Consider the following 14,845-nt stretch of genomic DNA (forward strand, 5'->3'; position numbering starts at 1 on the left):
TAGGTGAAGTATCAAGGGGAAAACTCATCCATTTAAATAAAAAAAAACAAGAGAAAATGAATTGTGAAATTTGTTTTGAAAATCACTGATCATTATTTTGCCGCATCTTGTATCTGTGTGAGGTCAGGAAGGCTGAGGGTCAGGGGAGGCCAGGAATTTGATGAGAACCCGAGGAGTCACAGACCAATGAGACAAAATTATTTTCACCATGAACAAAGACTGCAAGGCAGACAGACATTTAGGTGCATGCTGTCACACATGGGCTCCACACAGCAAGGAACACGTGAAAACCAGCACATATGCTGCACAGAGGTAGGTACACAGACCAACAGGTACAAGCATAGAGGCCAGGAAACTTGACTATGACACAGAATGAAAAACCGACAAAATGGATCACTACAAAAAAGTGTTATGCAACATATTGCATCAATGTTTTCTTTGGAACTCCTGTTATATCGATGTAAGCAATTTTGTGCTGACTCTTAGACCCCTGGATTTTCAGCATTAGTTGTCTGGATGTCCACATGACAGCCATTCTTCCTAAATACAAATTGGCTATTATACCACACTCTCTGTCTCCTATAATTTATGTGCATGATACCCGTGCATTTGGCCTACCCTAGTATATAATGTCTCCTTGCTAACAACATGTCTCTATGCCAATCTGCTCTGGTTCTGCTGGGTTTAGCACTTTAAATCTCTTTTATGATTATATTACTTTCCTTCCACAGACTCATCAATGCATTCCACCTAGCAAAGATTTAAATCTGAATCTCTCAATATATTCTACTGGATTTTTTTCAGTCTAGTCCTTAGGTCAGTGTAACTGAAAAGCCGGCATGTATACACCAGAGAGTTTGCATTCCACCTAATTCCCACATTCCCTGTGTTTTCATTGGTGTAGCCTCCCCTGGGTTTCTATCTGCTTATTTATACCCTTAAAAATATAGTTTTTGGTTTTCTCTCTCACGTTCCCTTTCCTTGTCTCTTTCCTCCTCTCTCTCTTTAGCTGCATGGGTGTTTGTGTGTATGTGCATGTGTTTGCTTACGCCTGAGTGCCTAGCGAAGATGAAAGCCACGGAAGAATTCAGGTTCCTTCGAATTTTAGTTACACATGTTTTTGAGCTACCATGTATGTTTGAGTTCCTGTCATGACTTCCTTCAATGATGAACTGTGAATTGGAAGCATAAGCCAAAGCCTTTCCTCCCAAGCCTCTCTTAGTCATGGTTCATCAGAGCAATAATAACCCTAATATACTCCCTTAAGACTCAAAGGTCATCCAGAAGGAGAAAATGAATGAAAAACAGGAAAGTAAGAAGAAAGGCTGTGAAATGCCACCTTCTAAGCACAACGTGGAAATCACCAACCACATCTGTGCCTACTGGCACTGGCCCTTACGTAACTCAGCATTGTTCTGTTTTGCTTGTTTATTTGTGTGCTTTTTATGTTCTAGTTTTATTTTATTTTATTTTTGATTATTAAAGTTTTTAATTTTTTTATTTTTGATTATTAAAGTTTAATATTGATTTATCTTTTATTTCAACAGTGGTTAGTCCTAAACCATCTATATACCCAAATCACCACACAAAGACTAGGATTTATAGAGCCCAATGCTGGGCAATGATTACTCCATCCTAAACTCACATAGCTTCCTCCCATTCAGATTTCCCACATTAGGCTTGCTTTTAGTCATACCTTATGCCCACTTCATCTCTCCTGGCAGTTCCAAGTCCTCTCCTCTTTTATTTCTCTCTATCCAACACCCCTCCCACACCCTTCATTCTACTCCTCTTCAGACCAGGATGTCCCACCCTATTCTCTGTATTGCTCAGCATTGGCTGGTTGTTTTATTGACAGTACAGGGAACAAATGGTGGCATGTTTACACAAACTTGAGACAGGTGATGCTTAGAATATACATCACAATGCAATGTCCACATTGAAACCAGATAGTGGTGTAGAGAAATCAGCATTTAAATGAACAAGGGTAAATTGTATGCATTCCACAAGAACATTATAGCAACACTATCTATACCAACATGAATGCCTAAAAAGTATGAATGTAAATTTGTGAATTTAGCCTGAGACTGGAGGACTGCCACCTGTGTTAGCAGAAGCGAGTAGAATTCCTCCAAACATGCTTCCAGAACATTTTCCTCATATGTTGGTGAAAAGCTTCATACATTGCACAAGGACAACAGACATCCAAAGGGCTTCATGGGTTCCCAGCTACACCCTCCCTCCATGAAAAGAGGTCCAGGTGACCAAGAACCACATTGTTACCATTTCCATTCATTCTGTACCACATTGCTGCACTGGATATTGAACCACTAGCTACTTATTTTATTTTTTTATTAATTTGTTTCTTCATTGTTATTATTTATTACAATTTATTCACTTTGTATCCTGGCTGTTGCCCCATCCCTTGTCTCCTCCCTGTCCCACCTTTTCCCCATGGCTCTCTTCTAGTCCACTGACACGGTTGATCCTCCTTTCCTACTGTCTGACCCTAGCCTATCAGGTCTCATCAGGACTGTCTGGATCCTCTTTCTCTGTGGCCTAGTTAGGTCACTTAACCAGGAGGAGGTGATGAAAGAGCGCTCCACTGAGTTCATGTCAGAGACTGCCCCTACTCCTCTTACTAGGAATCCCCCATGGAGACTGAGCTGGCCATGGGCTACATCTGAGCAGGAAATCTAGGTCCTCTCCATGCATGGTCCTTGGTTGATTCATCAGCCTCTGCAGGATCCCCTGAGCCCATATTTTTTTGCTCTGTTGATCTTTTTGTGGAGTTCCTTTTGTGGAGTCACCTTCAGGCTCTTCTGCACTTCTAACAATTTAGTGTGTTTGGTTTTATGTTGAAGGAAACAGCTCCCTTTACAATAGCCACAAATAACATAAAGTACCTTGGTGTGAATATCACCAAGCAAGTGAAAGACCTGTGTGAAAAATAACTTCATGTCTCTGAAGAAAGAAATTGAAGAAGAAATCAGAGGATGGAACGATTTCCCATGATTATAAATCCGCAGGATTAACAGTGAAAATGGCCATTCTGCCAAAAGCAATCTACAGATTCAATGCAATTCCCATCAAAATACCAACTCAATTATTTACAGACCTTGAAAGAACACCTTCAATAAATGGTGCTGGTCTAACTGGATGTCTACATGTAGAAAAATGCAAACAGATCCATATTTATCACCCTGCATAAAACTAAAGTCATAAAGATCATAAAGACATAAAGATCAAAGACCTCAACAAGTCAGACATTCTTAAAAGTCATCAGGGTCTTCCACCTACTAATTTTCTGACACTAAATTGATTCTGAGAGAGGACTGGTCCAATGTATAAATTGATTCTGAGAGAGGACTGGTCAAATGTATTCTGAACCTATCTAGGGATGCATGTGATATCAGAGACAAAGAAAGTATATTGTGTTTTATTTTTTCCACCATATAGCCTCTCATTTCTCCCCAACCTGAGCCAGCCTCCTTCTGCAGTACGAACATCATATTCTTTCCTTTTTCTTTTGCTTTGTGTCTCAAAGTTTAACTGAAGCGACCTCTGTGAATGTGAGATTGGAGCCATCTGTTAGCAGTTGATGTGCTTACGTGATGACAAACAACTGTATGCTGACCAGTCCCGTGCAAGCTCATAATACTTTTGTTATATCATATCTAATTCATTACTTTCCCTTCAGACCAGAGGGTTGTTGTAACATCAAGTACTGTAGGACAAGAATCACTGCTGTTTTGTTATTAAAGCATAAGAACTTAGGGAACCCTATGAAAGAGGAGGCAGAAAGACTGTAAGAGATTGAAGGGATGGAAGATACCAAGAAAACAAGACCCATTAAAACATCACAATCAAAGCTCGTATAAACTCAAGACTGAAACAGCCTTCATCAGGCACACACAGATTTCCACCAGATCCTATGGATATAGTGTGGCTTCCATTTGGTATATTTTACTAATTAATTTATTTTTTATTCCCTTTACATTCTGGTTGTAATCCTACCCCTCCTCCTTTCCCCCTCCATCCTCCCACTCTCCCTTCCTCTTCCTTTTTTCCCCTCACCTATTCCTCAGAAAAGGGTGCTCCCTTTCCAATCTACCCAGGACTAAACATGTCCTCCTCCCCTGTGGCCTAGTGAGGCAGTCCCACCAGGGGAAAGTGATCAAAAAGTTGGTGAGTCTTTGACCAACGCTGTCCCCACTTCCTTTACTAGAGTATCCACATGAAATAACTTCTAGAGTAATTTAGTAGAGTATCCACATGAAGTGGATACATGAAGTATCCACATGAAGTAATTTCAAGTAATTCATACAATGAGGATGGTAGGACCATAGATTCAAATTATAAATATTAAAAATGTAAAAGAATAGTTCTTGGAAGTATGTAAGAAGTCAAGTATTTAGGTCCATAATGGAATAAAATTGTAAAAGAAGATTCTTGAAATGAAACAGTTTCTACAAAGGCCAATTGAACGACTAAAACTTTAATGACTGTGGAGAGTTAGAATGGTGCTGGTCTAGACAATATAAAAATCTTTTTTTTGACTATAGTTAATTAATCCAACTAACTAAACAGTTTTTGAGCCTCTCTGTGTCATCCTGATTGCTCACGTCTGATTATAGAAACAAACTTCTTGGAATGTATTTTGTTAACACAAACCTAATCTTTCATTAACCAAAAGGCTAAGATACAGCAACTCCAATTTCACATTTCTGTAACTGCCTATAAAATGCTTCTACCGATGTATTTAAGAAAGCACCTAGAAAAACAACAACAACAAAAAAAAAAATAAAATAAAATAAAAAGAAAGCGCCTAGATTCATCACCTTTTGTGTTCTGTTACAATGAGCCTTTCATGAAATTGACTGATACCAGTTCAAATATGGGATTTGGGATAATCTAAAATATATATTTCACTGATAAGGGAAGTCCTCCTCGCCTGCCTTCTGATCCTAGTCTATCAGGTCTCATCAGGAGTTGCTGCATTGTCTTCTTCTGTGGCCTGGTAAGGCTGCTCCCTACTCAGGGGGAGGTGATCTAAGAGCAGGCCAATCAGTTCATGTCAGAGACAGTCCCTGTCCCCATTACTATGGGGAAGAGGGAGGGTGGGATTGAGAGGGGAGAAGGGAGGGAGATACAGGGGGTTACAAAATGAATAAACTGTAATTAATAAAAATAAAAATTATATATATATATTTTTCAAGGCCATGGTCACTCAAATTTGGAGCCAAAATAATCTATTCCCTATGAGGTGAGTAAAGTGTTTGTTTTTTTTCTCATGTTGTTGGTTTTGCAATGACATAATGAAGATGCCAAAAATGAAAGAGACAAGACTTTAATATCATGTAAACACATTCCAAGTAGATTAATTTATAATAAAGGAATAAAAAAGAAAAGAAAAAAACCTACTAGAAAGAGCTTTTACAATGGCAAATTAAATATGGAAACATGACAACCACTTATCAGTCAAAAATATGATAAAATTGATAATGCCATTTAGAAAGTTAAAATTTCTTTATCTTAATGTGTGTGAAACTATTGGATCACTTGATTATAGTTAATATTCTCTATTACTAAACTCCATAGAAATGGAATTTTGATTTATTTTGTTGCTCTTTTTTGTGCCTCTTCTTCATAGTATACACTTGACAAGATTGAGTGTTTTGAATATTTCTAAAAGAAGACTGCCAAATTTTATCTCATAAATAATGCAGTAGTTAATGGAAGATCAGTCATCTAGCAATGTATATTCTTTATGATATACTAGGCAGGTCGGCAATGAGATGTTTGACAAGTTTCTGCTAATATTCTTTGATACTTTAAGACAATATACTAGCACATATATTTGAGGAAAAGCTCATGTCTCAATTTTTTTCTGATAGTACCTTGAGTTCTTGCTTTTTATTGCATAGAAACAGAAATACCCTGGCCTGTTCAGCTTTTCCTGTAGCTTTAAGGGTCTCTGTCAATATAAATAACACAGTGTCTTCATATTCTTTGTGTTGTAAGATGCTATTGAGGAAAATTGCTATGCAGATGTGCAATCCTGCAAAAATCTGTACATATCAAGAATCCCCCCACTTTTGCCTTCTGCCTTCTTTGTGCACAGACTTTGATATGTCTGGAAAATGAGGTTTTTCTTTCTGCATATTTAATGGGAAGAGCTGTTAGTCTACAGTCTGAAAGACAAGAGCCATGTGTGCTTGCCTAGCTTCAGCAAATGTGCTCTCGGACAGGGGCACGGTGAAGTGACATAGATGATGATAAACTTATAATTCAATAGATATTAACTCAACTGATATTGCCAATATTTTAAAGTCTTGGAATGATTATTTAATTGAAATATTCATTTTAAAATGTGAGTAGATTGACTAGGAAGACAATTCTACCATAATTCAAATATCCGTTGACCTCTTGCTTCAAGCAGGTTAAAGCACTCTAATATTAAAGTAAAAATCTATTTTCAAATAACTATAGTTATTGGGAATAAGAGATCGCAATATCTTGAGAGGAATTAACTGTAATAGGTGAAGGATCACAGGCATTTGAGTGACAGTTTAGTACTATGTGAAGGATTTTTTTTAAAGATTTAATATCCCAGTTCAGAAAAATCAAGCGATGAAACAGAAGAGTGTTTATTTAGTGTGTTTTCAACAAGAGACAAATATAAATAAGCTGTAATCAAAGTACTTCTAATAACACAATATATTTGACATAAAAAAGCAAAAGGAAGTATGATGCAATTCAAATTATTTTCTCTAAAAGAGTCTAAAACACTCCTCAAGCCTTCTTTCAATTTAAGGATGTTTTTATTAAAATTTATATCTGGTAGATTATATGGAGGGAGAAATAAAAATACATAAAAATATATCAAGAAACTACTGGAAAAAAATGTAAGAAATCGGGGAACTGGAGGTATTAGTTTTGGGGAAAGAAACAAAGAATTGGGGCCTGAAAATCAGATAAAAACAAAACAAGGAACAAAATATCAAAACATTAAGATAATAGTGTGAGAAAGTTAGATATCTTCTAAATATAGAGTAGGGAATGGCTACTTAGACAAAGAAAGAACCTTGAAAGCATAGGATCATAATGTCTGCTCATAGTACACACTTCTGTTCTCTTTGCCCATCTGTGAGCTACTGAATAGCACATCTCAAAATGATTAGTCACAAAACTGAACAAACAAATCAGGCCAATACATGAATGATTAACAGAAGAGACTATCCTAATCCTTAAAGACATTGTCTAATTTCCCTTACACTGATATCTTCATCTAACATCCGATGGATTCTGTGCCATAGCAATATAATTGAAACTCCCTGTGTTGTGGAGTAGATTATAATGTTATAAATGACATCATAATTGAAAACATTCTCTATCATAACACAGGCCAAGGCTCCATTTGCACATGACCAAGTGGTCCATCTGAAGCAACGAAAACAGTGCAATACAGAATCTGTGAAATGTATTTTGCAATAATCCTATAATAAATAATTATAGGTTTTTATAATTAAGCTGGAAACCGGCCATGCATTTTCCATGAAAGAAATGAAGAACATTATATAAAAATTTAGAAGCAGAAGAGTCGAAAACACATTTGGTTATGAAGCATAGTAAGACATAACTAATTTACGCATCCACAGTTCTATATCTGTGATTCAAAAAGAGTATTTCATATTGCAGGACTTTCAGGTATTTGTTTAAACATGGCTCTAGAAAATTACACTGAGATTTTCTTGGATAAAATAAAATGCATATTAGCGTTTGCAGGTATTAGCCTGGGAATTAGTAACTGTGTCCGTCCTGTTAGTAGCAGCTATAATCGATGACCTGGTTTGTACTTACATGAAAAAAATGAAAGGAACAATGACGATCAGATTCACCTATCGCCTACACTTTATGTAAATTCAATTCATATTCCCAGAACTTCAGTCTCTATAACACAAGACAGCTGGGATTGGGAGCTATCTTGTAAGCAATAAGACAGTTAACAGGGTTAAATCTACAGGTATTAACCTGTGTGCTTCCTGTGCGCTCTCCTTTATGTCTGCCAGCATTTCATTGGAACTTTAAATTCCTTTCATCCCCTTTCTCATCAGACATAGAAATGAAATATAAATATTTAGAGGAAGCATTGACCTAAGAGATAAACTGGAAGATTCCAGCATGCACTTGCCGAGCTTACTTTCTTCCTGTCAGTGCTAACTTTACAAATGAAGCCCAAAAGACACTAGTGCATAGGGGGAGATGAAGAGAGGCAGAGAGCAACATGCCGCTAGAGTGAGAGGAAAGCACAAGAAAGGGCAGCAATGCCCAGAGGCACCAGCATGTCAGGGATTCGGAGCCCCAGTCATTTGTCGTCTGTGTCCCCTGCTTTCTAGAGATCAGGCCTCTCAGCTCATGGGGATATGAGTGGTTGCTCATGATTATTTTACGTGGGGGCAGTACACAGAAAGCCGATTTGTTGGCTTGATTGTCACAGCAAATTTGAAATAAATCAATTTGTAATTTCCCTAGAAGGTAAGTTGGTATTTGACCTCTGCCTGTTATTATACATTGTTTAAGTTAATTCCCTCCCTCCTGTCTTGTCTTCTGACCAAAATTTTTGTTTGCAAATTTTAAAACATTGGTGTGTGGGTGTGTGTGTGTGTTTGTGTGTATTCTAGAAAACCTGACTTTCTAGAAGCCTTACTTTAGTCTTCTAGATGTGGTCCCAGTCCAGGAATATTCAAGGGGATTTTCAATGTAAAACCTTAAATTCTTGTCAATGACTATCAAGAAGGAAGTCTTAATATAATCTTAAATATTTATATATTTATTTGTTTGTTTGTTGTGTATGTTTGTGTGCCTCAGTGTATGTCTGAGTACATACTGCCAGTAGAGGCTGGGAAAGGCACTGGATCCCCTGGGACTTGAGATACAGACAATTGTAATTGCTGTGTGGGTGTGTGGACGTCAACCTGGGCCTTCTGCTCCAGCAGTAAATGCTCTGAAATTCTGAGTTTATCTCCAGCCCACCTTCAATTTTCATCACATTGACTTTATGTTGTCTCATTAAGAATTAGAAGCACATACTTTCAGAAATCCTATCTGAATGTTGTTTTGAAAGATTAGTTGCTTGTTTTTCAAGTACTCTTGTTGATTTTCAAGAATGTAGTGTATTTATGCCTGCTCACTGCTTCAGAGTAATGATCCCTAAACTTCCCTGCAGGGAGAGTGCGCGGAAGTGTTTGTGAGCTCTATAATTGGCTTTAAATTTCACCTTTGGAAGAATGTTACACCCTGGCATGCTTTATTTAAAGTCTGAGAATAACAAGCGTGTGAGTATTCCTCTGCTGTCAAGGTGTCAGCGGAACGTCTTTGTTTATGATGCCAGATAGAGAAAGGAGTTCGGAGTTTGATAGATTATAAAGGACAGGTATGAGAAATACATTGGGATATCTCAAGGAATAGATACCATTTAGTTTATAATGCCTTTCTTAAGAAAAAATTTGGCATAGGGAAATGACTTTTCCAGGTCTGTCACATGAAAATAGGCATTGGGAAGTCTGTCCAAAAGAGTATGGTCTGAAATGAAAATACATATCACAGTCTCAAAACAGCCAGATTCATTTTGTAAAATCTGATGTAAGCAAACAATTACCCTAAAGAGGATGCTTTATCTTCAGGAGTTTGTTAACATTTTATTTATAGCATAAACAGTAAATTATCTACACTACAGAGACAGGGAAATGGTGTTGCCACTAAGAGGGCAGGGGATAGTGAAAAGGAAAATTCCATGTGAACAACAGAATTGGACTTAAAATGCATTTCCAAACTTGTTATGTAAGATTAAAGTAACATGAACACAAAAAAGTAATTTTTAAATTAGAACCAGACAAATCGAATCATATGCAAATTCAATCATGCTGAATATTTTACACTGTGTTGGATGGTTACACTAATTCCTACAGTAGAAGATATACATCTAGCACTACGGTGAAATTAAATAATATCATGAATCTCAGGTGATTTTAATTCATTTTTAAATTTACTCCAAAGAAAATAGTGTATCATGAAACAACGTGTCAGTTAATATGTAACTTTCCTTTCCGTCTTTTTTCAAATATGTTATTAAAGAAAAATTTTGTATGTCAACTTAAATCTATTTTTCTTACAAGTCAGGAGTACAGTAGGAAACAGATAATGTCTTGTTGACAAATACAAATTGCTAATGAATTAATTTGGAGTGCTTAAAGTAACCAGTATTAGAAGACACTGAGGCATACTTCATTACTGTACATAAAAACATATTTGAAACCACAATGTGAGATGTTAAGATACATTTTAATAGGTCAAAGATGACAGAAAGGGATTATTAATGCAATGCTTGTAAAGTGTGGCAAGTTTACAGTTTTCTGAGGTCTATCCAGTGTTCTGCTCTTTATACTGGGGACGACATGAAAGAGGAAACTATTCTTTCTGTGAGTTTCTGTGGAATATACAATCCTTTAAAGCCTACAGGCTTGTTGCCAGTTTAGCAGTCTCTGGATTCCTGTGGATTGGCACAAACTACAGAACCTTGTGTGGCTTGTCTGTTGTCACCCTCCCTAACCAAGGCTAACTGAGTCTTTCTCCCTGTTACTTCTTATTGGTTTTGTTAATATCATATTGCATTTCATGATTTCCAACTCAAAATATGAAATAATAGCTTAAAAAGTTTACTTAAAGTTTGGGGCAACTAACAAAAATGTATTTAGAATAGTGTGTGTATTTCTGCAAGCTGGAAGGTACAGAATGAATATGGAGGAAACCAGTCCACATAGGCAGCCATAGAAAGGAATCTTTAGAGTAGTTTCAGCTAGCATATTTAAAACTAAATATTATTGTGAAATGTCATTTTCCCTTTAGCATGTCTCTTTTGAATAACAAAATCATTGTTAAGGTTTTAAAAATCATTTCTGATCATTTGGCCTCATGTTAGCCTTTGTTTTTAAGTTCCAGTCACTTCACAGTATGCCCTCTAAAATTCTAAGAATCTCCTTTGAAGTAATTTTCTTTATCCCTATAGACATACCTGCATCACAAAGAACATTCTCCATGTTAAAAGTTATAATTGCAAAGAAAAATTATTTATTCTGCTATTTCTCACTTAAAAACTATTGTGTATTTAACAAGTATTTATTGAATGTCAGAAGTGTATCAGGTTTTAGGTACAATGAGTTCAGTGATGAGCAGACAAATGAGCAAAAACTTTACAGCTTAGTAAAAGTTACAGTCTGAAAAAGATGGCACACCCTGTCAAGCAAATATATGATGAAATGTCATGTACAAAAATGTTTTCGAAAGGAAATAAAGTAAACTAAAGTGAAAACACTGCTGTTATTTTGTTCCTGGTGAATCTTTCCAGTAAAGCAAATTTTGTTAAGACTTTTAGTAAAAATGAGATGACAGAATACTCATATTTGGAGAAAGAATATCGCAAAGCTCTGAGCAGGAATCACCTATGCAGCAAAAGAATCTGCTTGTTGTTGTAAGCAGTGATTAATATTTACTATTGATATATCTTCTAGTAATCCTAAGCAGCTATATAACCAAATCACCACACAGAGACTGGGTTTATTTAGTTAGCCTAGAACACAATGCTGGGCAATAGTTACTCCATCCTAAACCTCCAAGCCCTTATAGTTTCCTAACATTTAGATTTCCCATATTATACTTGCTTTTTGTGATATCTTAGGTCCAATCCATCTCTCCACATAGTTTCAAGATCTCTCCTCCAGCTCAGTCTCTAAGCTCTCCTCTTGCTCCTTCTCCTCCCACTCATTTCCTGCCTTCTAGCTCCTCCCCTCTTTCCTGTCCTTTGGTTCCTCCCACTCAACATTGTGTCTACTTGCTTTATTGGGAAGTTTACAGCTAGTTGAGACAGGATGCTTAGAATAAGTATCACAATGCAATATCCGGATTGAAACCAGAGAGTGGTTGGGGGGAAATCAGCATTTGAATGAACAAAAGTAAGGTGTATACATTTCAAAAGAACATTATACCAACAGCATGCAAATACAAAGGTAAAAAGATTAAATCAGAAGGCAGAGTGGATGGGCAGTTTGTGAGGAGAGTACTCCTCAAGGCTTCTTTGTTTCTGCTTGCATATTCTTGCCTTGAGTTCCTGCCCTGACTTGCCTTCATGATGTACTTTAAACTGTAAAATGAAATTTCAGCCCTCCCAAAGAAAAATAAAATGTGGGTAGATATGGGATATATGTAAGGATAGGAACTGTGAGAGAAAAGAAAAAACAAAGATGACACTTTTTTTTTTTTTAATGCAGTTTATTCAGGAACCTTGTACAATCATCTGACCCTGGGGAAAGCCAGCCCACAGCTTAAAGAGCCTCTGGGTAGTCAACCCCAGCGTGCCATGTGGGCAATGCAGATAGGTCCACATACATGGAAGCAAGCCAGATCTTCGGCCTTAGCCAAATGTGGAATTGTTCGTGACAGAGAGCACTCACCATCGGGAAGGTGGAAGGTGGAAACCAGCTCCATCTTTAAGGCATAGCATTCCGCAGCTCTCTACAGTTCCCCCTTTTTGTTTTAGATGCATCAGGCAAGAGTAGAGGTCTGATCTCTGATATTAGAAATAAATTGGGACTTTATACCGATGTTCATTTAGGTGTCATCCACACAAAGAGCATCAGACCCGTCCAATACCTTTTATTCAGAGGCGGGACCTGGTGCATCAACCCGCATGCAATCAGACATGCTCTTCTCTGGGTCCAAAGCGGCTGACCCTGAGTGCAGTGCTTAGCCTCGCATCCTGAGCATAACATTTTAGCTTTTTATGGTAGCCAACCATGCTTGGGGAGACTGTCCTGCTTCAATGGCTCTAAAGGACTGAATGGTCATGGCTGCATTACGCTGTTGTGAGACTCTAATCTTGCATATATACCACAGGCAAACCAAGGAGACCAACACCAGAAGGCCTGCTAATGCTCCCATGCCCGCCCATTCCTTCAGATGATTCATGGCTGCAGCAATCCATGATGATAATCCTGTGGCTAGTCCTGCATCCACTCTGGTAGAATTTACCGTGACAATGGCCACTCACAGCTGCTCCATCGTAGTATCGAATTCTCCAGTCCAATTACCTAAAATATAGCTAGACAATTGTTTAGACAGATTTGCAGCATGGGAAAAATTCTCATATTGTATGCTAGTGACACAAAGTCCAGCATACTTCCATTGACAGCCAAGTTGAGCGATTTGCCATAGGGTATCAATTTGCTCCTGAATGAGGTCAATCCTCTGATTGAACACCATCAAGCCTCCTTTTAGTTGAGAATTAATTCCTTTTGTACATCTAAGGCATGAGCTACATTGGCTAAAAGATTATTCAGGGTCTGAGCAGTCTGCACAATATGACTCATGGCTAATGCCGCGGTAGTAGCTCCAACAGCCGGCAATGAGATGGCAGTAACAATGGTGGCTGTAGTTCCAAGATCCCTTTTCTGTCTGAAGACAGTCATAGCATGAGGGGCATCAACGGGCACAGGCATCCAGCGAGGCATGCGAGTAACTAGGGCATACCTAAATTCACTAGCATTCCAGCATTGGGCAAAAAAGCAAGTATCATTACCACAATTACTTGGTTCTATCTGGCTAATAATGAATAAAAAATGGGGGATATAAACAAACAGGTGTGGGCTTATAGGAAATATTATGAGAAGCCTTAACCCCCTCGTTGGAACATCTTGCGTCAGTTCTAGAACTAGCAGTGGTGGTGTCCATGGTCTGAGTAGGTTCAGGAGACCATTGCCCCCAGGGGCGAGAATTGCTCCATGTAAATTGACTAACTCCATGTTTTCCTCCACTTTTGAAAGAACTTTAAGGTTCTTAAATTATTTTTTCACTTTTTTTAAAAAATTTTTCATCAATTACATTTTATTCATTCTGCATCCCCCCATAAGCCCCTCCCTCCTCCCCTCCTAACCCCACCCTCCCTCCTCGCTCTGCTTGCATGCCACTCCCCAAGTCCACTGATAGGGGAGGTTCTCTTCTCCTTTCTGATCTTAGTCTATCAGTTCACATTAAAAGTGGCTGCATTGTCCTCTACTATGGCCTGGTAAGGCTGCTCCCCTCCAGGGGGAGGTGATCAAAGAGCAGACCAATCAGATTATGTCAGAGGCAGTCCCTCTTCACATTACTATGTAACCAAATTGGACTCTGAACTGCCCTGGGCTACATCTGTGCAGGGGTTCTGGGTTATCTCTATGAATAGTCCTTGGTTGGAGTATGAGTCTCTGGGAAGTTCCCTGTGTTCAAATTTTCTTGTTCTGTTGCTCTCCTTGTGGAGACCCTGTCCTCTCCAGCTCTTACTATTTCCCAGTTCTTACATAAAATTCCCTTTACTCTGCCCAACAGTTGCCCATCAAGCTCAGCATCTGCTTTGATAGTCTGTGGGGCAGAGGCTTTCAGAGGCCCTCTGTGGTAGGTTCCTAGGTTGTTTCCTGTTTTCTTCTTCTTCTGATGTCCATCCTCTTTGCCTTTCCGGATGGGGATTGGACATTTTTGTTAGGGTCCTCTCTCTTGCTTAGTTTCTTTAGATGCACAGGTTTTAGTGGGTTTGTCCTATGTTGTATGTCTATATGAGTGAGTATATACCATGTGTGTCTTTTTGTTTCTGAGACAACTCACTCAGGATGATCCTTTCCAGATCCCACCATTTACCTGCAAATTTCATGATTTCCTTATTTTTCATTGCTGAGTAATATTCCATTGTGCAGATGTACCACAATTTCTGCATCCATTCTTCAGTTGACGGGCATCTGGGTTGTTTCCAGCTTCTGGC

This window comes from Meriones unguiculatus, chromosome 15, assembly GCF_030254825.1.
Source record: "Meriones unguiculatus strain TT.TT164.6M chromosome 15, Bangor_MerUng_6.1, whole genome shotgun sequence".
Classification (NCBI taxonomy): Eukaryota; Metazoa; Chordata; class Mammalia; order Rodentia; family Muridae; genus Meriones; species Meriones unguiculatus.